We start from the raw sequence: 26,624 nt of genomic DNA on the forward strand, positions 1-26,624 counted from the left end.
ATCATGAAGCATATCGAATTTTCTCAAATGCTTTTTCTGTATCTATTAAAATGATCATATGTTTTCTGTCCTTTATTCTGCTAATGTGGCGTATCACATTGATTGATTTGTGCATGGTGAATCATCCTTGCATCGCAAGGATAAATCCCAAAGGATAATGTACCATGCAGAAAAGTATTTGACAAAATGGCATTGGCCTTGGCAATAATTTTTTGGATAGGACACCAAAAGCATAGGCAACAAAAGCAAAAATAAACAAGTAGGACTATATCAACTAAAAAGTTTGTACACAACAAAGGAAACAATCAATAAAATAAAGACAGCTTGCAGATTGGAGAAAATGGAGACAAAAGAATTTAGCAGGTAATTAGGTATCTTAAGGAGAGAGCCAAAAGTTGGGAACAGCCAGTGTGAAGAGCGTTCACTGAGTTAAATAGATAAATATAACTGGATTGCCAAGTAGCAGTCAAAGCCTAATTTTATTTATGAGAATAAATTCAGAGTGGATCATATATACTCAATAAATGGAAATTTCTCCCGAGGCCCTCTTCAGTGAAGGAACTGAAGGAAAGAAAAGCAGATCATGAGAAGACTTCTAATTCTCACATAATTACTAATCTGGAATCTTAATTACTGTCAACTGCCCTCAGATTTTCTTTCAAATATCTTTCTGTGCATACATATTGCCATCTTCTCACTTTGGGCCACTAACACATCTTACCCATAATACTATAACATCTAGAATCCCAAGTTCTAATGTAGAACAAAAACCCTCTTATTATTTTTTTCTAATTAAAAATGATCATTATACTTAGAAAGTACAGCACTGAGAATGGCTTTTATCAAAAAGTCCCAAAACAACAAATGCTGGCATGGATGCAGATAGGTAGGAACACTCCTACACTGTTGGTGGGACTGCAAACTAGTACAACCTCTCTATGGAAAGGAGTATGGAGAATAGATACCTCAAAGAACTAAAAGCAGAACTACCATTTGATCCAGGAATGCCACTACTACCCAAAGGAAAAAAAAATCTGTAAAAATGACACCTGCGTTTGAATGTTTATAGAAGCACAATTCACAATTGCAAAGATATGGAAACAACCCAAGTGCCCTCAATATATAAGTGGATTAATAAAATGTGGTGTATATATACTATGAAGCACTATAGCCATAAAAAAATGGTGAACATTAGTCTATTGGATATATACCTAGGAGTGGAATTGCTGAGACATATGGTAGTTCTATGTTTAACCATTTTACATTCCTAACAGTAATACACAAGGATTCAATTTCTCCATATCTTAACCAGCACTTATTTTCCATTTCTTGTATTTTAGCCATCCTAGTAGGTGTGAAGTGGTATCTCATTTGGTTTTGATTTGCATTTCCCTAATGACTAATGAGGGTCAGCATCTTTTCATGTTTTTATTGACATTGTTATTTGTATATCTACTTTGGAGAAATGCCTATTTAAGTCCCTTGCCCATTTTTTAAAATTGGGTTGTTTTTTGGTATTGAGTTTTAGAAGTTCTTTATATACTCTGGATATTAATCCTTTACCAGATATATGATTTGTAAATACTTTCTACCATTCAGTAGGTTGTCTTGCTTTCTTAATAGTATCCTTTCATACACAAAAGTTTTTAATTTTAATGAAGGTCATTAATCTATTTTTTTCTTTATTGCTTGTGCTTCTGGTGTCATATCCATGGAACCACTGCCAATCTGATGTCATTAGGATTGTTCCTAATGTTTTCTTCTAAGAGTTTTATAGTTTTAGCTCTTAAGTTTAGGCCTCGTTAAATAAAATTTATAGGAGGCCATTGGTTTGGACTAAGCTCCTGCAGTAGGCTCAACAGACCAAACCAAAATGGAGTTATTCATGCTAAAGTTCCACACCACCAAGCTAAAATTGAGTATCAAGTTGTTTATCTGACCTTCCAAGAAATCAGGAGAGGGAGAGAGAGAGAGAGAGAGAGAGAGAGACAGACAGACAGACAGACAGACAGACACAAAGAGAGACAGAGAGCCAAATTCCCAAACAGGCCAGTTTTAGCTGGAATGATAAAGTCTCCTCTGCTATAACTTTTACTAGGAAAGTAACTTTGAAATGACCCATCCACTTTTGTTCTGTTTCTGCTTTCCTCAGCCCCTTTCTAACTAAGTCAACCTCCTCTGCTCAGGTTATCAGAACACTCATTCTATTTTATAGAATAAGATATTTATTGCCTGATTCTAGAAACTCAGACATAAGTCAATTAAGGTATTTAAACTAAATTTGTTGTAATTTTGTCTTTTGACAGTCTTTAATCCATTTTTAGCTAATTTTTTTTATGATGTAAGAGAAGGATCCAACTTCACTCTTTGCTTGTGGATATCCAGTTTTCTCAGTATCACATGTTTAAAAGACTGTCTTTTCCTCATTGAATGGTCTGGTCTTGGGACTCGTGATAAAAAGCATGATGATTGATTGTATGTTGGGGTTTATTTCTGGGCTCTCCATTCCATTAGTTTATATGTCTGTCCATATGCCAGTACCAAAACTGTTTTAATTACTGTAGCTTTTTCATAAATTCTAAAGTTGAGAAGTGTGAGTCCTCCAAGTTTGTTTTTCTTTTTCAAGGTTATTTTAACTACCTAGAGCTCTTTGAAAATTCCTTATTAATTTGAGGATCAGCTTTTCAATTTCTGTGAAAAAAGGATGTAGAGTTTTAATGTGAATTGTGTTGAGTCTATAGATCACTTTAGGGTAGTACTGACATCTTAGCAACGTTTTCTTTCCAGTCATGAAAACAGGTAAAAGCTTAAGGTCTTCTCCGGGTATGTCTGGTACGCTTCTAAATCCTCTGTATATTTGGTTGTTTTTGAATGTCCCTAAACAAAACAAACAAAACACATGCTGGCCTTTTAAATCCCCTGGAAGCTGCTTCAGCAGTGGGGATTAAAACAATAATGGCTTAACTCTGTACACCAAAATGATTAGAAACAACAATCTGAACCCAGATTCCTAATATTTGGAGGACACAGTCCTTATTGACCACCTGTTCCAACAACCTGTGCCGGAAACATGGGTTGCCATCACCACAGCTTCTTGCCATGGAGATAGGGGTAGATGATGGGCAGCCACTACCTCACCGAACCCTGAAATCGACAGATATTGACAGCAGTTTGCCAGCCAAGCTTCTCCCCTCCCAGAGGCTGTAAATGTTCAAACAGACATCAGTGTTAGAAAACAGGCACTTCTGTTTCCGCCAGTACGTTTGTTTTCTAGGGGGAGACATCAATACCGGGTGCTTTCTACTCCACTATCTTCCCTGACTTCACTCCTCATCAGATGGTTTCTTAATCCCCAAATTTATATATTCAGCTCAGATTTCTCTCCCAATCCCCATAGTCTGATATCTAAGCTCTACCCTTACCTCTGTGGACTCCTAATGCCGCTGGTCAATCATACAATATCTGTCTGATCTATGTAGTCTCCCAATCTCCCAAATGTACTTAAATGACTATTTCACAACTTCTCTCTTCTCACTCACCCAATAAATTGTCACTCAGCCAATTATAGTACTTCCCACCTTGTTGAGAAAATTAAAGCAATCAGAAGAGATTTTTACAACCCCCCCCCCACTACCATCTGCCCAACTACCAGCACCTGCACAAACCTCCTCCCCTCCCCTGTTACCAAGGGGAGAGGATTACACAAGGCCTTGGATACCAGGAGGCGGAAATGATTGAGGCCATCCTAGAAACCTACTTACCACATTCATGACACAGGAATATCCTGTGGCTAGTTTTGCTGACCATATTTTTGGAAACACTACTCTGGGTAAATGAATGACTAAGGTTAGTGAGGTCAAATGAAGCCAAAAAAAAAAAAAAAGTTAAAAAAGGTTTCTGTTTATCTTCAAACTTCAAAAAAACTCTTTTTGTTTGTGGCAAGTTTGGGGGAAGAGAACATACTTTTTCACTTTTATTACCTTCATTCATCTAGTAAGTACCTAATAAGTAGACATCTTTACCTATGTATTCTCAGATATACAATATTTTAATATTTTAAAAACTAGCAGAGAATAGTAAACCCTGTTAGTAATTTAAGCATGCCCCCCAAAATACACTTGTAACTTCAATCAGTCCAATACCTAAAACCCTGAAAAACATTTTACTTGAATTACTGTTTCATATAAAGCAATCCAATAGTTCAAACAGGGAAAATTGTCCTCATAGTGCATATTCTAGTATTATTTTCTATAGTAAGGATTTACCAATGTCTGTTCTGCAACTGAGTTTTTATTTACACTGACATAGGCCTATTTTCCACAGACATCCTGTATTTTCTTATCCCTAATAGTATAAATTGCCCATTTCCTTAAGGAAAAAAAAAGATATACTTTATACTGCCTCCATTTCTTCCCTTCAACTTTATTTGATATGCTTATAAAATATCTGTTCTCAATAATACATTGTCAACTGAGTGAATATCTAAATTTGATCAATATTTTCTCAAAGAAATCAACTACACTTTCATATTAAGTTTATTTACTAGGCTTTCTGAATATACTGCAGACTAATCAAAAGCTCTAAATTTATACTCTTATCATAGAATATGATCCTCTATGAAAGATGCATAAAATTCATGTTATTTTTGTAGGCTCCTATCTTTATTCCATGCTCTTTGGTTTTGAAAGATAAAACGTCCTTGGCTAAAAGTCTTAGGAAAGAGAGCCTGATGAGAGATGCTTTAAAGAGATAATATAAATATGCATGACACCTGCGTAGGACACATGAATGATGAAAAACTGACATCATGACACAAATTAGCCCTTCAAATTTGTATTTTCTACTTCCTGTTGGACCAACCAACATTGATTGTCTTTCTGATTGTTTCTAATCAGAATTCTTTTTTCCTGTTTCTCTCTTCTTCGTTTTCTTCTCTCTCTCTCTGTTTGTTTTCACTCTCTGTTTCATTCCTCTCCCTCACAAAATTTTTCATTTCGAATCTTCCCATTTGTTGAAGGACATGAATTAATCACTCAATGGCATGTTCTTCCTTGGCGTATTATAATGATTGATTATTGAAACACCATTAAATAAAAAATTACAAAAATTCTGAAAGAAGATTGTCTTGCTTAATAGAGTATCTCAATTCCCTGTACTTTCAGCAAATGACTTTGCCTCCTACTTCAAGGAGAAATTAGTTTCTTTTAGCAGGAACTCCCTCAATTCCTTGTCCCCTCTTATCATTCCAAGAAGCACAGGAGTATTTCCACTATTTCTATATTCTTCCTTTTAATTTCAATGGAAGAAAAGTGATTTCAGGCCACCAGAAAAAAAGTTTAAGATATTAAAGAATATTTCACATACATCTGGTTAAATTTCTATGTGCTCATCACATTGCCTCCCTCTTCTATTATCCTATCCTCCTTGCTATCAGCAGGTGGCAGGGAAATAAGGATAAGGCAGAAAACTACAACTGTAGACTGTACTCAAAATACCAATCATTTATAAGACACTATAAGAATGCACCCTACTATTTCTAGGCCCCTAGACTTTCCTCTAAGCAATAAAAACACCAGGTGAAAGATATGAGAAAACATGAATTCACAGATTTTTGTTTAATTTGCACTGACTGTAATCATATTACCTGTAGTGTTTATGAAGTTGAAAACTTGGTACTGTCCCTCTTATTTACAATTCAAGTCCATCTCTTTATTATCTCATCATTTCATCTTTTCTTCATAACCAAAACCCTTTGCAAACTCCTCTCAGACCTTCCCCCGACATGAAGTTAATTAGATCATGAGCAGCTCTTTTAATTAAGCTTACTTCAACCACAAATGCATTTTCTCATTTTATTATCACTAACATTAAGATGAGGTGCCGTGGTTGGCAATTAGGTGAATGCTCTGTTATAGGAGATTGAATCTCAAGTGCAATAGGGCTTAACTCAGGTCTGTGGTCACAAGAAAGTAAACACTTTGCAAAGTCCTTGAAATATTCTTTAGGTCACTTGATGCCTTCTAGAATTCAATGAATAACACTCTCTATTTTTATTCCTAAACTTAATATATATCCCTAAAAAAACCAACAGATCTCCTTCTGATTAATATTAACAACATCTTATATACACAAACAGACTAAAACCTTCCCTAGCTCAAAAATATCAAGTTTCCAAACAAATGTTTTCATGCATTATTAAAGATCAGTGAGTTCACACTGTTTTTGTATAGTGTATGTTTTCTTTGTCATTTTCTTGTACATATTTAATAGAGTTGAAGATAGAAGTCGATAACTTGAATAAGTTGTAAGATTAAAATTTGTGACTATATCATTTGTCTGATACTAGCACCAATTTGCCATATAAAATTAAGAACAAGACACTTAATTTCTCTGACATTTAGTTATCTTCTATGAAGAAAATATCTACCTTACAAAGTTGTTGGTAAATGTTGCTAAATGAGATAAATTATAAAATATTAAGTAATTTTAATAAAAGTTATTATGGTTATTTTCATACATAATTCGAAAGTGTCTAGGCTATAGGGGTTCTAAATTACTTGGCTTTAGTCTTTTAATGAAAATAAAAATGGCATATTAAAAGGTAGTGCAGATATTTTGGGAAAGAATGACTTTTGTTTATCAAAGCTTCTTAAAAGGCCATTTGTGTGAGAAGAGGGGCCCTACAGGTGATTTGCAAGAAAAGTGGAAAGAAAAAAGAAAGGGGAGGTGGGGGAGAAAAAAGGACTATATTAGAAAATTATAAACATTTGGTTTTATTTTGCTCTGTCATTCCAGACATGAAAGGAATGAAGAACCCAATAAATTAAAATGATGGGGAAATTTTAGATTGGAAAAATAAAAGAATTTAGAAAAACAGCAGGAAGTTGGGGCAATAAATGTGCCAGGGAAGGCACCTGAAAAGACTTTTAGGAAAAAAAGGATACATAGTATTTACTTTTAAATTATTTGCTCATGAGAAAGACAAAATGCACTGGATAAATAAGGAGATACCTTATTCAGGCTTTTGCAGAGAAGTGTCATTAGTAATGAAAGTCTCAAAGAAAGGAAAAGGGGCCTGAAGCTTTATAGAGGCAGATAAACGCCATCCACAACTCTTACGGAAGTCATGAGAAAGGATGGAGACTATTGTTCTACCAGTATGTGGGGACAGCACGGTCCTTTGCCATTAGCCTTTACACAAAAAAGTGGGAGATTTCTTAACCTTCGCTTAACTTTCCCACGGCACAGGGCTTGAAGAAAGGTCAATATTGTCACTATTCTCTGAAATAATCTTCCTTCTTTACTATCTACCTTTAGACCTTTAGTAAAGTCTGCTGTGTATGGTACTTTGAGGAAACTAACGGAAAAGAGTTGAATCATATGTTTTAGATTAATGGAGTAGAGGGAAGAAAAAAGTATATAGGTGGTGAGAAGTAAAGGATTGAGTAGAAAGAAAAAATTAAAACAAGAGGTGGTCAGGAGGAATGTAAGCCATTAAGAATCTTCAGCAATACTGCCTGGTCAGGGAGAAAGAGGCTGGATTTTTCAATATACATGGAAAAGAACATTGGAGGATTTAGCAATTCCCAGTAGTCAATATTTGGGCAATTCACATAAAACTAGAAAAACCAGGTACTCGTAAGGAAATATAAAATATTTAAGATGGCCAGCAAAATACTTGTTTGCATCAGATGGAGTCTAAAGGTGAACCCCAAGAAAGGATGCTACATTCCTTTATCTAACTACACAATAAGCCAGAGTTTTAGAGACACCAGAGACTCTAGGAATTATAGACAACTGAACTATTTTAAGAGCCTCTAACTAGTCAATCTTCTACTGTTCCTCTTTCCAATCCATTCTCAACACTAGCATAGGTTTTTTTTAAGTATGAATCTGATTGAGTCACTTCCTCATTCATAGCCTCTGATGACACACGAAAATCATTCACAATTTAATCCAACATAGCTTTAGTCTCATCTTCTGCCACTCTCACCACCACCTACCACATTTTTATTGCTTGCTATCCCTCAAACATACTAATTATTTGATGCTTTCATTTTCATCTATTGATTTTCATATATCTAAATAGAACTTATTACTCCTAAACCTTTTTTCACATTTAGTAAATGCATGACAATAGAGTCCTGGCTGCTGAAGTTCAGATTCTCCCACTGGACTAAGAGCTCAAGGACAGGAACTATGGTTTGGGTTTTACACACCCATCCCATACTTCACACCCTTCTGAGAACCCAGCTCTAGGTTTATGTTCAATGAATATTTTGGAATAAATGAACCAAGGTGCTGTAAGTACTTCTACCCTCTTAAGTAAATGAGCCAAGGCAAGATCTTATCTGGATACATGTATTCCTCAGGAGGAGGTAAATTTCAGTTTATACAGTACACATGTTGACATATGATAACCTCTCAAGAATTATGGAGAGAGGACACAAGCTTGAAACAGTGGGTTGAACTATATAGTTTTTATAGTTCCTTCCAATTCTGTAAGTCAACAATTCTGTGGTTACCAAGTTAGGAATGGAAACAGAAGAGAATTTGAAAGAAAATATAATACTAAGCATTTAAAGAAGGTCATATTGAAAAGGAAAACACTCTAAGCCAGATCTTTACTGTCTCTGTGCATAACTATTAGCAAGGTCAGTATGTTAGTTTCCTATTGCTGCTGTAACCAACTACCACAAATGTAGTGGCTTAAAACAACAGAAAGTTGTTATCTTACAGCTCTGGAGGTAAGAAATCAAAATGGGTCTTACTGGACTAACACTGGGGTCTCAGCAGGACTGTATTCCTTTCTGGAGGCCTTAGGAGAGAATCTATTTTCTTGCCTTTTCCAGTTTCTAGAGATCACCCATATGCCTGGGCTCATTTCCCCCTTCAATCTTCAAAACCAGCAATGGCAGGTTGAGTGTTTCTTATAACGTGTCACTCTGGCTCTGACTCTCCTGCTTTCCTTTCACTTCTAAGGACCCATGTGATTACACTGAACCCACTTCAATAGTCCAAGATAATCTTCCCATCTCATAGCCCACTGATTAGCAACTTGCAACCTTAATTATCGCTTGCCCTGTATTATGGGTTGAATTGTGCCCCACAAAAGGATACCTTGAAGTTCTAATTCACAGTACTTCAGAATGTGACCTTATTTGGAAATAGGGTTGCTGCAGATATGAGTAGTTAAGATGAGTTTATAGTGGAGTAGGGTGGACCCTTAATTCAATATGACTGGTGTGCTGTTAATAAAAGAAGACACAGAAAGAGGAAGACACAGACACACAGAGAGAAGACAGCCATGTGACGACAGAGGCAGAAATTGGACTGACACATCTACAAGCCAAAAAACACCAAGGACAACCAGCAAACACCATATGCTAAAAGAAGCAATGAAAGATTCTGCCCTACAGGTTTCAGAGAGAACAAGGTCCTAACCTAACCACACCTTGATTGTGGACTTCCTGACTCCAGAACTGTGAGACAATATATTTCTGTTGATGTAGGCCACTCAGTGTGGAGCAGTTTGTTACAACAGCCCTAGACAACCAATATACCATGTAACGTAACAACCACATTTACAGGTTCTGAGGATCAGGACATGGCTATCTTTGGGGGGGCCATTATTCTGCCTACCATAGTCAGTGGGGAAGTAATAGAAAGAGGATTTTTGTCTTTTAATTAAGAAAGAACAAGATAAATCTCTTTTTAAAGAAACGGAAATGATGGTCTTTTTTCCTTTTAATCTACATAGTGTCCGGAGGCTTTTATCTTCCTGGAACTTCTATTAAGTATTTCAGATCACTTAGCAATAGTTTTCAACCACTGCTATTTTTGTTGATTTACTATTAAGTCAATTAAGTGCTTACCTCATATGTGTGGCTATTTTAAGTTCCATTTAGGCAAACACAGTTTAAATAAAAAATACATAGCCAAAGTATAGATTAGTCACTATGACAGAGCCTAATTAGACTGGGAAAAGAAAAAAAAATAATCTTTGCCAGCTCATTGTCCTTGATTTTTGGGAAAGGAATAGGAAAAAGGTCTACCTTCAATTTCTGGACATTTTAAAGACATATTTAAATTAGTGTTCAGTACAGTTAATGCCTAACAATACTTTTATAGGTGGCAGGATTTCTTTCCTGTTTCTTATCTTTGAAAGAAACATACATTTCCAAAGATCTTTTAACTCCACAGAAGCAAAATGACTCATTTTCCCATATTTTCATTCTGTCAGATTTATCTTTCCCCTTCTTATAGAGTAGGATTAACACATTTGTCTTTTGAGATAAGGCACATTCTATGCTATTCCTTAGTGATTAATCTTTATGGGAATATTATACTCAGATCTGTTCTGTCCACACAACCAATAGCTGATAACAGAAGGGACAGGAGAATGTGAATGGGGACAGCTAAAAGAATGAGAGCTTTTGGCCTAACAGGAAGCTTTCTCCCTATAGAAAGGAGTCCCATTTGCCTTATAGATGTGCACACCATTAACAAATATGCACACTTACTTCAATTATGAGGTGTGTGTAGCTAAAACACTTCAAGGGGGAAAAGTATAGAGAGAAAATCTTAATGTATAACGGCAATGGAAAAGAAAATCAGAGCTATTGCCTCTCTCCTATTTGAAAATCATTTCACATTAAATCCCAGTATTCCAAATTGAAAACAAAAAAAAAAATGCATCAAGACAAAAAACATAATAAGTCATTCAAGAACTCTTCAATTTCTTGTAAAATATTTTAATTTCCTTAGCTATGATTATCAGATGATGAAAAGATAGTATTCCTAAAATTATACAGCTAAAAAAGAGAAATAATGAATTCTAGTTTTTGCATAAATGTTAATATACTTCCTTTCTCTGATATTCAAAGCTTCCTGATTAAATCTTGCTAATACTCTCTCAAATTTGACCTTCAGAATATAATAATCTACGTTATATTTTTGTACATAAATCTTAACACTAGAAAATTGTAAGACCCTTCCATCTACCACAAGTATGAAATAATGCCCAGCATATAGTTATCAATATAGTGCAGCATATGGGTACGTGATAAGCAGTTGATTCAAACATGTTACTCTAACCTTCTTGCAACTTGGATTCTAAAAAACAAGAGACCAGTCACTTTACATACAAAGATAAGCTACAAAACAAGAGGTGATTTAAAACCAAAAAGAAGGATTTTAAATTAAAGTTTGTGCATATATTTGAAACTGCCTATATTAAAGTAGTGTAGGGCCATAAAGCAAGAACTGTGGTAGAAGTCTGATTCCTACAGAAGTACAGGCATAGCTAAAAGTTAACCAGCCATTGTTTCATTGCTTGTCTTCCTATAATTGCTTACTGCTTAGGAGTCATGTATCACTGACTGGCATAAGATTGTAACTTCCCTAATTGCTTCTAAAGATAACATTGCTATTGTAGAACATAAGACTGGTATTTGACATATTTTTCAGGCTCTGCATTTGTAGGGACCAACTGATGCTAACTGGACCAGTCACCATATGCAGGAAATGATTCAACTGATCCTGTCACCCTCTACCCAGAAACTGTATCAGCACAAGAAGACAATTTCTGTTTCCCAATCCTCTGAGTTCATCCCCAACTAATCAACAGACACAATTCCTTAGCCCTTTGTCCATCAAACTACCTTTAAAAATGCTGGCCCCGGCCGGGCGCGGTGGCTCACGCCTGTAATCCTAGCACTCTGGGAGGCTGAGGCAGGTGGATCATTTGAGCTCAGGAGTTCGAGATCAGCCTGAGCAAGAGCGAGACCCCATCTCTACTAAAAATAGAAAGAAATTAGCTAGACAACTAAAAATATATAGAAAAAATTAGCCGGGCATGGTGGCGCATGCCTGTAATCCCAGCTACTCGGGAAGCTGAGGCAGGAGGATCGCTTGAGCCCAGGAGTTTGAGGTTGCTGTGAGCTAGGCTGACGCCACGGCACTCTAGCCTGGGCAACAAAGCGAGACTCTGTCTCAGAAAAGAAAAAAAAAAAATTCTGACCCCAAAATTCTCAGGGAGACAGATTTGAAAAATTCCTCTTAGCTTCCTCTTGTCTAGTGGGCAAAAAACCTGGTTGGGCAGCAATATATTTAAATTTGTTAATCCATTCAACATGTTTCTATTATTTAGCTTACTGGATTTCAGCCCAAACTTTATGAGAGATGGCACATAACCAAAGACAAATATAGAAGCCTACAAGTAGGGTGATTAAATGGCCCAGTTTGGCCAGGACAGTCTTATTTTATGCCTGTTATCTGGACATAACTAATAGAGCCCCTTTCATTCTCAAAGGCCTTTTGGATGAATAATCTTACATAGTTTCTCCCGTCCAAAAGAATTAAATCAGGAAGGTTTAGTCTCAAATGAGTTGTTCCTTCAAAAAAATGTTTTAAGATGTGTTTGCAATTAAAACAATTAAAAAATACCTAGGAAAGATAGATACATTATTTAAATCCAGTGATTTGTTGATTATATATTACCACTTAGAAATAGCAGAGCTCTCCACTCTAAATTGGCTCTCCATTAGAGCTCTTCACTCCAATTCTAAACTGGCGTTGTTATCTCTATTTGATATATTTTGAATAATTGAAAAAGGAAGGAAAATGTTGATAGCAAAAAAAATAGAAATCCAAATAGGAAGGTACCTATATTCTCAGAAATCCAAATTTAATAAATTCAAGCCTACTGCTTTGGATGAATTATAGCCCCAGAAATGTGAAGCAACTTGAAATTTAGATTATGAAAGCATTACTGTGATCTATGAAAAAATATAAAGAATGTGAGAGGTGTGAAGAGACAGAAATGGTTTAAAGTAATTTTTATTTTTTTAAAATTGAAACAGAATAGATTTTATAAACAGTAGATCAGTGCTGCTCAGTTTGCTACTTTGTGGAATAATGTGCCATAAATATAGTCTCTCCAGACTTTACCAAGGCATTTAATAATGTCTTTCATTACATCAATGCACAAAAGGTAGAAATTTTTTATCTGAATGTACTTATGTGACATCTGGCTTCCCACTATACCATGCTGTATCTCTCACATAAAAATTAACCCAGACAAAAACATACCTACTACAGGCAATCACTCAGACAAAGCCAGCTTATACTCAACCGTCAGCCCTCACTCTTGAACCTCAGTTTTTTTGTTCTTGTTGTTCTTGTTGTTTATAATACCCATGGGAACTAATATTTCTTTAGACTAATTTGATCTCTGCTTTTTTGGCTTAGTGAACATGGCTTCAAAATTGATTTGGGGTCTTGTCCCCCTAATAGAGACATTTCTGGCATTCTAGACAGAGGTACTCCCTCTTTAAGCTCCAGCCCCTTGAAATGAATTCATGACCATGCATATCAGAAAAAGGAATTCATTCCACATGATATTATCCAAATGTTTGTAGGTTACTTATCAGCATCAATTTGTATTTTATATGGATATTTCCATTAATTTTCTTGACATGATTGTGCTTAAAACTTTGTATCTCTAAGATGATGATACCAAAGTTGTATTTTCTACTGTGTATTGATTAAGCTTAAACATCCTTTGCCAACAACGGAGCACACCCAAGTTAACCTGCTAGAAAATGAGAGCTACATGGAGTAGATTTAAGTTGTCCCAGTTGCCTCGGCAATGGCCGGCCTCCCTCAGCGAACAGCCATCTGACTCCCAGACATCTGCAAAAGCCCAGCCAAGATGAGTTGAGTCTTCTCATAAAACCCCTAGCTTCCTCGCTTTTCTTAGACATATAAGTAATAAACACATATGCCACCAAATTGTAGGGAAGTTTGTTATGCAGTAAAAGTAAAAAATAACACCAGAATCTTTCTGATTATCAGGTACAATCTCTAGATATTCTAAAGTACAGCTGGTACCCTAACTAGAATAAAGCAGACCTAATATGACACTTAAACACTGAAGTAGCCTACCATCACAAAACAAGCTAAAAGAAAATCATCTTAGTTTGAATTTATGTTACACATACAGTCAACTGATCTTTCACAAAGCAGACAACAGTATATACTGGGCAAAAGAATCCCTATTCAACAAATGGTGCTGGGAAAATTGGATAGCCATATGCAGAAGAATGAAATAGGATCCATATCTCTTGTCACTAAAAAAAATTAATTCAAGATGTATAAAGGACTTAAATATAAGGCATGAAACCATAAGAATTCTAGAAGAAAACGTTGGAAAAACTCTTCTGATGTATCAGCCTAGGCAAACAATTTATGAAGAAAAACCCAGCAGCAATCACAGCAACAACAAATAAAATAAAGGGAAAGTCAAGTCTCTCTCATGTTTTGAATCTCTCTCACTGACTCTTCTGCTTTCCTCTTCTGATTTTCAGGGTCTATGTGATTAGATAGAGACCACATGAGTAGTCTAGATTAATCACCCTATTTTAAGCACAGATGAATAGCAACCTTTAATTCTACCTATAAACTCCTTTTGCCATGTAATATTAACATATTCACTTAAGGCATGTACATGGTGGAGTGGAAGAAATACTGTCTACAAAACCAAAAATTTACAGCACTCAGTTTTTCAGGATTCATATATTCTAAATATATAAGTTACTCAAATTCTGCCAAAGTTTTGCATACTCTCAGTAATCTTGGAAGTACACTTTATTTTCCTACTCTAAAAAAGCAAAGCAGACCTTGAAGGTGTGTTTTCATTATTTCTTACTGACATAGGTTCACTTCAGTTTGTATTAAATAAAACCTTGTGGTTGAGGTATGAGAACTTTTCTGAATAGATGCAATGAGATGGAAAACTGTCTTTTTGAACTTTTTACCACACTAAAAATAAAAAATCATCTTAGAGTCCAAACATGGGAATTGCTACAGTCTCTGAAAGCATGTACCCTGCAATGAATTTAATTTAATCTTTACAAAATAACTTGACTGGAAAACACAGTTCAGGAGGCCACGCTGAAGAGTGAATTTCATTTATGGTGAAATAAAATGGCTAAGAGTACAACTATAATCTCTACTTCATATACTACACTGATGTTATGATTTTATGTAACACCATTTTTCTGCCTAGCACTGAATGCAATTTTAAAGTTGTCAAAGTCAAAAATACTTTAGAATACAAATAATCTCTGTGAAATATAGTTTATATCACATTAAAGTTACAAGTTGATAGTTTTCCTTCCAAATCTTTTACAAATATAGTAGGCTTCCTTTTTCTAATTATATTCAATTTCAGTTAAGAAAAATTAGGCAAACTTCAATCTCTCTACTTAATCTCTATTTAAGTGATTACGATCACTTAAATAGAACTTGTGAAGTTAATGAGATAGTAATCATATAAAAAATCATTTTTAAGGTGAACTCAATACAAAGCAGCACATTTTTCCTGCAAATATTCAATAAATAGACCTATACATCAAATCTACACTTGGTTTACTAACATTAATTCTTAAAAATAAAACTAAATTCATATTTCAGTTCAATATCCTAGAAAAGGATTACTCTGCTAATTGCGTGAAGTGTATATGTCATAAAATTCTACTAATCCAGAGACATGATAGCAGAAATAAATAGCTTCCAATTCTATCATAGTGAGTAGGGACATGATATCAACTCTAAAATTAATAGGGTTACTAAATAGCTGGAAATATCTCCCAAACAATAGTAACAATGAATTTAGTAACTGCCAGATTTAAGAAATAAACTCTAGAAAGTAAAAGAAAAAATATATATATATATTTTAAAATTATTGAATAGCTACTTATAAAAATAAAACAGAATACATCATAGACTGGGGACCATGAAAAATCTGAGAGACTGAAAGTAGGTAAGATTGAAAAAGAAAACCTCAGTCCAGAATATGCACTGAAGGAGCAACAAGCACGCAGGATAAAACTCAGAAAGAAATGGCAAGGTCCTTATCTGAGGGACCTGAGCAAGAACAGTTAAGCACTAGCCCTTTCCTCTCCCAAGAGTGGCTCTGTCCTCTGTATGTGCGGGGTGGGAGAACAGCAAGAACAGGGACAACAAGTGGAAAACCTGAGACAGAGAAACAGGGAGTGTATCAGATGCCTAGTGAAACATAGTGTGTGGAGATCAAATGTCAATATACCCATTTAGTTGCACATATTAGCTATCTTTCCTTCTTATTGGAAGCAATTCAGAGAGCAAGCCCTAACAGCAGCAGCTCCTTCCCCTGGTCCAGGCTGTCTATACCAGCAAACTCAAACAGCCTAGAGACTAATGACTGGGTGACAATCTGTCATGGTTTGCCCAAAACTTGAGTTTATACCTGTAGTTCTGCTGTACCATTCAATTTAGCATTTGGCTTCATACTAGCAGACAAATTTGAATAATACATCAAACACTCTAGCAAGAAATCTCAATTTCAAAGATGAGTATAAAATCAAGTACTGCCAAGCAACTGAGGAAAGACGGCCCAATTAAAAAGATATAACAAGCTTAATAAATGAAAAAAAACACCTCATAACCAAAGAAACAAAGTGAAAGGAACATTCAGAATTATAGTTTAAAATGAGAATACTTAATGTCCAAGAGAGATAAGCTAACACATATAAATTGCTAGAAAATGTGGGATCAAATTTAAAAAGACATTTACGAAAAATACCAATAGAGATAGAAATAACTTCTAGGATTATAAAATAAAGACATAAAGACATGAATAGCAGAATGAATGAGTTTTTGCTTTTTGCAAATGAGTTGGAAAATGGGCCAAATTATATTCCAAGAACATACAACAAAGGCATAAACAGAGATATGGACAGAAAAAGCGATCTAGAGGCTAAAAAAGTTCCAACATTAGCTAATAAAAAATAAAATAAAGTAGGAGAAGGCAGGGGAGACAATATGGGAAAAATAATTGCTGGGAATTTCTGAGAATAAACTCATTTCTACAGTTCACATCTTAAACTTGATAGTCACTAAACTCATTGTTTCCACTGTTTAGAAAATATTTCCAGCTATTTAGTAATCCTATCAACTTTAGAGCTGATATCACATCCCTACTCACTATGATAAAACTGGGAGCTATTCATTCCTGCTTTAAGGTCTCTAGACTAGTTGAATTTTATAATATGGACACTTCACATATTAGCAAAGTAATTCTCTTTCTAGGATGACGAACTGCAATATGAATTTAGTTTTATTTTTAAAGATTAGTATTGGTAATGTATTTGAGAGACAGGCGTATGTACTCAGACTGAGAGGGCTCAACTAGGTCCAAGCAGAACAAATAAACAAAAAAGCAAACAAATATAACCTTCATCTCTTTTCAAGTTAACGAAATTAAGGACAAAGGTAAATTCCCGAATAATTACAAGAAAAGAAAAAATTACAGTAACAGAAGAATGCGCAATACCAGCCTAAGCTGCAAGACGACAACTAAGTAATGTGAAAAGACAAAGAGCTCTTGAAAACAGGTGAGAAAAGACTGATTACCTGTAAACAGATGATGATTAATTTGAAGACTGATTTGTCAGTCGTGACAGTGGAAGTCTGAAATCAGTGGAATCACTCTTTAAAGTGCTAAGAAAAATTAAATGTCAGATAGAGTGATACAGCAAGCAAAACTGTATTGCAAGAATAAAGATGGAAATAAGATATTTTTACATTAAAAAAGCTATTGTACTTTATATACTATATAGTTGTAGGTATCTCAAATTTAAATTGCAGAAAATTAAGCTTCTGATAATCCTTCCAAAATTAGCAGCTCTTATATTTGTCTCCAACTTAGTTAATGGCTAATCTCCGCTACTAGGTGCTCAGCCCTAAAACCTTATACAATCCTTGACTTCTTTTTCTTACAGCCTGCATCAGAGCCATTGGCCTATACTATTAGCTTGGTCTTCCAAAGCATACTCAGACTGTAACACATCTCACCACCCGCACTGCCAGCACTGACTACAAGCCACCAGCATCTCTCACTGACATGACAATAGCCTGTTAACTGCTTCTATTCTTGATCCCCTCTAATCTATAATCTATAGCAACCAGAGTGAGCTTGCTAAGACATAAGTTAGATAATGTCAACTGTCTATGAAAAACCCTCTAATAGCCTTCTATCTCACTATGAAGCATGAATGGCCTACTAGGCCATGTATCGTCCGGGTATAGGTTATATCTCTGGGCACATCTACTAATCGCCAAATCCTCTCTGTGCTGTAACCTTGCTAACTTCTTTGCCGTATCTTGAATTTGCCAGGCCTTTTTAGAGTATCTGTTCCACTTGTTTGCAATGCTTTTTCATTAGAAACCTACATATCTCTCAATTCTTTCTGGTCTTGAATCAGAAGTCACTACCCCATAAGCCTTCCTTGACTACCCTATCTAAAATCTCATATCACCATTTGTCTGCTTTATTCTTTCTGCTAACAATTATGTAACATACTACATACTATATATTTTACATTTTATTTTGTGTATTGCCTATCTCCCTTCCTAGAATTATGCTTCATGAAAGCAGAGATTTATATATACATATATTACTTTATGCCTAGCACACAATATGTGCTAATTTGAATAAATAAATGAATAAGAGTGCTTATCACTAAAAGTCTGTCACTAAAGGGATTTCTAAAAGATATACTTCAATAAGAAGAAAAATGATGCTAGAAAGGTCTGAGAGGCAAAAACGAATGATAAAGGAAGAAACTAATAAATGTAGGTTAATCCAAACACCAATTTACTGTATAAGACAATTTATAAGGTGAAATAAAAGTAAAGCTAAAGAATTGTTCAGCAGGAAAGCAAAGATCTTTATAAAATATAAATTTTATTATGTGAGCATGTAGCAAAACCAAGGATATTTACCAAAAACAATAAAACTAGAGTATACATGTCCCAAACCAGTAAACCAAACAGACGAAATAGGGATGGGGATACAGAATGGTAGAAAGGACCTGAATCATTTCAATAAAAAGAGAGAAACAAAGAAAAACAGAAAAGTAGAAAACAGAAAAAAAATTTTGCCACCTGTTTATCAAAATAAAATCTACCTATTTCTTGAATATGTTAATAACAAAAGGGATCCACCCAAAGCATGTGGTCAGAGACTAGTTGAAAGTAAAAGACTGAGGAATGCTATACCAAAAAAATTCTAACCAAAAAAAAAAATAAATAAAAAGGCTGATTTGCAACAATCTGGATGGAACTGAGGAACATTATGTTAAGTGAAATAAGCCAAGCACAGAAAGACAAATCTCGCATGTTCTCACTCACGTGTGGGAGCTAAATATTAAAAACAATTGATCTCATTGTAGAATGATGGTTCTTAGAGACTGGGAAGGGTCACAGGGAGGTGGGCTATAAAATGGGGGTGCTTAATGGGTACAAAAAAATAGGTGGATAGTTAGATGGAATGAACAATATTTGATACCACAACAAAGTGACTATAATCAACAATAAGTTAGGTATACTTTAAAATAACTAAAAGAGTGGAATTGGAATGCTCCTAACACAAAAAAATGTTAAATGCCTGAGGTGATGGATACCCCAATTACCTTGATTTGATTAATTCACATTGTATGCCTGTATTAAAACAATACATGTATCCTATAAAGACATACAACTATTATGTAGCCATAATAATTTAAAATAAATATATATATTTTTAAAAGGCTGAAACAGTAAGAAAAGCATGAGTAGAGATAAGGAAAATTCAAGAAAGGAATATTCCATGCTAACCTCATTCACAAATATATGTGAAACATTCCTTGAGATAATATTGTAGATCTAATTGTGAAAAGCAAAACAATAAAGCTTCTATACACAAAAACTTAAGAACTTTGGAATGGAAAGTGTTCTTAAACAAGATGATAAAAGCAATAACTATAAGGAAAAGATAAATAAATTTGTTCATATTAAAATTAAGATGTTATGTTCATCGATATTTATTATTAATATTATGAAAGTGAAAGATAAATCACAGAGAAGATAATATTAATAATATGTATAACTGTCAAATATAATAATATATAAAAATAATTACAAACAAAAATAATATAAATAGGCAAGAGATTTGCAGAGACACTTTACACGAATATATCCAAAAAATTAAATTTTATTTGTCATCAGGAAAATGCATATTAAAGCATCAGTGAAATACTACTAAACCAGAAAGACCAAAATAAAAGAGACTAACAACACTGCATATTGGTGAGATTATGGAGCAACTGGAAGTTTCATATTCTACTGGTAGAAACATAAATCACTACATTTACTGGAAAAACTATTAAGCAAGATCTGTTAAAATGGAACATCTACAAACCCTATGACTCAGAAATTCCATTCCAAGGTATATAATCAAAAGAAATGTATATCCATGTGTACCAAGAAATATATACAAGAATGTTCACTATAATGGTATTCATAAAAGCATCAAATTGGAAATAATACAAATTTCCCTCAGTAGTATAAAATGGATAAAGAAACTGTGATACATTACTATATTGAGAATGAACTAACAATTGCTACAATGTGGATTATAGCCCACAGATTGTAAGGTTGGGTTAGAGAAGCCAGACAGAAAACAGTATACACCATTCGATTTATATATAAATTGACAAACAGCCAAAATAAACCAATGGTGACAGACCAGAATAGTAGTTACTTTGGGGCAGTGGTAGTGACTAGGACAGCAACGGGAGAGGCTAGGCCAGGAATCCTTATAATGTTCTATTTCATCTCGATAATGGCTTACCTGGGTGATTCACTTTAGAAATGCATTAAGATGTACACTAATAATTCATGTACTTTTCTATATATATTTTAATGCAATAAATTTTTTATTTTAAAAATTGTATGATTTGGAGGTTGTTGACTATAATTAATAGTAAAATCACAAAGCTTTATAGTAATATAAAATTTGATCTTTTGCTATTGCTTTATAATATTTTTATAATAAAATTACATGTAAGACATGATTCCTAAAATGCTAGTTTTTTTAAGAAATGGACACATTGACTCAGTATAATTTAGCTTTATATATAAAAAGAAAGTTTTTAAAATATGTTTTAAATATCTTAACATTTCTTAGAATTCCACATTTCATTACATTTCCTCTAAATGCAAATCTCTCTCTTCATGAAGCATAAACTGCCCACATAATCTCAAGTTCAGACAATGAAACCTATTAATAACAACATAGAGTGATGTTTTAAGTTATAGAGAACTATAATGTATTCAGATAACCGATGCTGACTCTACAAAGTATGCTACTAAAATCAATTTTTATCACTTGAAATATATTGCAATTAGAGAGAAATGCCAAGTCACTGACACACTAATGGGTTTTAAAATATTTCAAAAAGAATAAGGATATTGTGAAGTGTTTTAATTGAAATGCAGTTTCACTAAGTATAACAAATTGGATGATATGAGCCTTCTGTAAAGCTACCATATAAAACTACCACACCATATAATGTTGAGTTTTAATAAATGTACAGCATTGTCTAACTATATTTTGTATAACAATTATCCTACACTGAACTATTTAAAAATCTTTATTATATCTTCCAATATAAAAGGAGTTGTCTTCTGTGTTCCAAGTGTTTGATTTTTAATTTTATTTTAGAACACTAGTACAGCATTTCCAAAGAGGATCTGCTATACCAAATTAGATGTGGCTTGCCTGAAAAAAAAAAATCTCTTACTGAAACATATTTTTCATGTATTCATCTACAACATGGAAATGATTACACATTCAACTACATGGAAATGATTACACTTCAAATTAGAAACCAGGTTTTCTAATTCCTCAGGTATTAAATTAACAGTTGCAGAAATGATAATTTCTGACACAAAAGTTGTAACAATTACACATAAAAAATAGAATCACTTCAAGAATATCACAATCTTGTTTTCATATCTCCCCCTATTTCCTTAACCATGCCTTCTTGTCATTTAATTAATGACATTTCATCTTTTGATTCTCCTAATTTCTATGATTATATTTCCTGGGCTTAGAAGGAGCACTCCTCTCTCCCTCAAACACACACATTTCTACACTTTTTTATCATTCAACCAGCTCAAGAAAATCTGTCATCCTCCTTCCCTTCCCATTTTCCTTCCTTCCTTCCTTCCTTTCCCTCTTCCCCAACCCTAATAAAAATATCACATTATTCTCAACAAAACCCCTTTTATTTTGAAGTGGTATTTCAAGGACTAACACAGCTTGATTCTTTTGCCCAACAATATAGAAGCTATGATGAATATGCAAACCAGACACAAATCTGGGATAGTATTTTGGCCAGTAATATGGCTGGGTGCTGTTCAGAATTAAAACTAAACCAGAATGGAGCTCATATAAAAATCTCAAAAAAGTATACTTCTTTTTTCTTTCCTCTTCCCCATAGTATATACCGGGGAAGGGAGAGTGACGGTTGTCTCACATTCTTTTTCATTTTCTCCGCAGTTTGGCGGCCCTTCATCCACTCACTTTTGCAACAGTCCCTGTTCACTTGCTTAACCTTTCTATCCTACGCCTTTACTCTCTGCAATGCCATCAATTAGGACAGAAGAGACATTTCACTCTTTAATAAAGGATTGACATAACTAACAGCAATTACAACGGGAAAAAAAGAGACATTTTAACTTTATATCAAATGAAACTAAGCCTTAGTTCAGTGGCCCTCAAACTTTAGCATGTCAGAATCACCGGGAGGGCATGTTAAAACACAAGTTGCTGGAACCCACCTCCAGAGTGTCTGAATCCTCAGGGTCTAAGAGTTTGCATTTCTATTAATTTCCAGGTGATGCTGGTGCTGTTGATACAGGAACCACACTTTGAGAAACACTGTGTTAGTCTACTTTTGTGCTCTGTCCTCAGGCCCACATCTCTCTGTGAGAGCACATTCTTCAAATCTTTGCTAGACAAACCACTGTCATTTTGGAAAGACTTTGAATGGTGTGGTTTTGCTTCAGGTTCATTTCCCCGTATCTAAATTACTCAGTGCAAAATAGTATCTTTAGCTTTCAATACACATTCTAGAGAACATCTGACAACTGTGTATAGCGTCCTCCCTCGAGTGTCACAGCACACCCACAGCCATCAGCATCGAGGCAAGACCTTCCTCCAGCAAAAAAGATTAAGACTTGCTGAAGGCTCGGATGATTGTTAGCATTTTTTAGTAATATAGAAAGTATGTACTTTTTTAAGACATAATGCTACTTCACATTTAATAAACTACAGTATAGTTAGTGTAAACATAACTATTATATGCATTGGGAAACCAAAACACTCATGTCACTCTCTTTATTGCTTTATTAGTTTTATTCTGGTGGTCTGGAAACAAACCTAGCAATATTTCCAAGGTATGCCTATATGAGTTTCTCAATGAGGCCTTCCTTGATAACATTATTTGAAACTGATGCTCTTTCACCATCTTATTTCTCCCCATGACATGTATAAACACCTGCTTTTCTTTATTCTTTTATTTTTCTTTCCTTTTATTTTTTATTTCTTTCTATTAATCTATCAATCTATCTCTTTATTCATTTATTAAATGTCCCTTATACCTGAAATTAAGCTCTGTGAAACAAGAATGTTTACATTTTATTCACCACTGCATCACAAGTTCCTGGAACAGTGCTTAATGCATAAGGGACTTTAAATACATATCTGTTAAGTGATTGAATGGATGAATCCTATCTTGTTAACAAGATCTTCCCAAGTTTAAAAATATATATACCATTTCTAAAATTATCAGAGGATTCTGCTCCATTGATGTATCAAAATGAACTAAACCCCGTTTTCCTTTCCATTTAGGACATTTTAAACTTTTCATTATTGCTGTTCTTTACTGAACATACTTGATATTTAAATTTTGGTCATATCATTAATTATTTTCTTAGGTTAATTCCAGAAGTAGAATTTTGGGTTCAAATGGCATGCATATTTGAAACATTTTGCCACTGATATCAATTTACATTTGATACACTGATATCAATTTACATTTCCTTGAGAAACACTGATATCAATTTACATTTCCTTGAGAAACATTGATATCAATTTATATTTCCACCGCAATATATGAGAGCTCTCAATTTTCCACATTCTCAACAATGTTTTTACCCATTTTCTTTTTGAATTTGCTGAACATTCCGCACCCCACCGCCCAACACATGCCAATATGAGAGAGAAAATAATGTAAGTATTATACTTTTCCACTTATCATTTTCGCCTTACCTGAGTTGGATCAATCATAAAATCATTTACATATCTATGAATTAAAACTTGGTGTAATAAGAGAAGATTGCTTTATAATGTGATACACCTCATTTAATAATTTCTTCATTAAATGATTCTAATGTGTTTTTATTGGTCACACAACATTTAATATTATACAGTATACTGATTGCAAATATACTATTTCCCTCTTCACTTTAGAGTAATGAAAATGAGCTTTATCCTCCTTAAATATATGCAAATAAAAGACTTCATTTATAAATAAAACAAAACCACTTCATATTTTTTAATAGAATTTCTAAAATAATTTGAAATAAATACATGGCAATAAAATGTTGAGCGACTGAATGCATGTCCTATCATGAGAAGAAAATTCTTCATACATTTATTAACCTCAGTTCTTAATACTTTTACCTACAAATTTAAGATATTCAGTAATCAACTTTAATTTTCCAATTATTCTCTCTATATATAACTATAACATACATTTTCTTTAAGTTCTATAGAGTACTCAGTTCTTCTTAGTAATGTCATGACCTAAATACAAATATGCATATCATGCTTTATAAATTAAGTCAAACACTCTTACAATTTCATTTATGTGTACATATACACATAATACTAAAAAATAATTTTACATGATGTAGAGAAATTTTACATTCAACCAACAAAAGTCTTTTCCATTGGTATTAAAGTAAAGCAAAATTACCAATGTTTAAACGAGAAATAAGAGGATAAAGAAATGTTTTTTCTTATTTTATTTCTAAGAATATATGATATGAAAGGATATCATTCATAAGATAAACACTGATACAAAGAATATAACAAATATAATTACTATCACTATCTTTTGATTATATAATGATTATTTTTTTAAGAAAAAGATTTTAAGATATTAGTTATCCCAAGCAAAAGTTAGATGCTGTTAAGAATTGAAAACAGAAATGGGCTATTTTCATTTTAGAGCAGAAAACCACATTAGTGTATATATATTAAAAAGAATCCAGAATTTCTGGTCCTATTAATCAATAAAAAACTGACCTAAGTAAAAAATCAATTAAAAATTAGAAATCTATTTAGAGAGTTGATAATATCACACCTGAAAATCTTTTCCTTGATTGGGTCAATGTAACAGAATTAAGACAATGGGAAATTAATCTTCAATTACCAAAATGAAGCATGATAGCAATTGAATTGGCCCTGGGCACTGTTAAATCTATGTTAAACCCATATTTTGGACTACATACCTTAAAATAGCAGATTAAATTTAAAAGAATGAACAATTCTGTAATTGCTACAATATCTGTACTTCAGAGGAAATCAAATTTCATCATGGTACTAGATAATAGCTTCAGAAATCCATATTGCTTCTTCTAATGTGTTCGTTATAGAGGCATGTGGGATTTCTGTTATCATTCCTTTGAAGTATGGGCCACTTTAAGATGCACAATGGCAAACTTGATGAATTGCTGGTATTAATCAATGTGATAAACTCTTTTCATTCAGTAAGCTGTCTACTCTGTAGTTGTACAGTGATTTTGACAGTTAGTATGGCTTTGACTTCCAAATAATAACTGTCTTCATAATGAAGACATTCCCCTTGCCTCTTGAATTCTTTTAGAAGCTAGTGTTGGCTTAACATTAAGAAGAAACATGTTTCATATTATGGTAAGATTTTATACTTCAAAGGCGCTTCAGAGGTTCTGAAAATTACTTTGAAATATAGTCTTATTAATCTTTTGTACTCTCATGAGAGACAAGTAGGTGACAAATATTATTTCAATCTTGGAAAATAGAAACTAATGAAACAATTAAAGAATTTACTTGCCCTAGGCTAAATACTGAAGCAATGGAAAGTCACAGTGTCAATCCTGGCACTTAACTGAAACTCTTATTTTTCATTCCATTTATAAGAATTTTTATGCAGAGGAGAGGAAAGGCAGAAAGATAAAAAAAATCAGGAAATATAAAGCTCAATATTATCTACTTCAAGAGACCCTGATATGAATATTTATTTGTTATTTGCTTGATTGTGCTTGATGATGGTTATGGTACTAGAACTTCAGAGAACTAATTTCCCTAGGTGACCACATACAGATCGTAGCCAGAGATACACCAAAGCAATTTGAACTACAACAAAGCTAAAACCTGAAAAAATTAACAATAGTGCAATAACTCAAGAGAAGAAAAAGAAAATAAGAAAAATCAAATTCAACTTAAAAGGGATCTTTAAGCTTGCAGTATGTCTGACTATTATGAGACGATGAAAACCAAAGCAAGCCTCTGTGGATCTCAAGTTCTCCAAGTATTCTCATTTGCTAGACAGGTTACATTCTCCTGCTTTGGTGTTTTATTAAAAACTCTGGGAAAAAAATAGTTTCTTCATTCTGTTTCATGTTTTTCTTCATATTCTCACACAGAT

The 26,624-nt window shown here is 33.9% G+C and overlaps 1 protein-coding gene across 1 annotated transcript in view; it reads right to left on the bottom strand.

Moving 5' to 3' along the window:
• The window catches only part of STPG2 (sperm tail PG-rich repeat containing 2), a 131,685-nt gene that overhangs the window by 17,330 nt on the left and 87,731 nt on the right, over positions 1 to 26,624 (bottom strand). The gene's annotated exons all lie outside the window — the stretch shown is intronic.

This window comes from Lemur catta, chromosome 24 (genome assembly GCF_020740605.2).
Source record: "Lemur catta isolate mLemCat1 chromosome 24, mLemCat1.pri, whole genome shotgun sequence".
NCBI classification, from domain to species: domain Eukaryota; kingdom Metazoa; phylum Chordata; class Mammalia; order Primates; family Lemuridae; genus Lemur; species Lemur catta.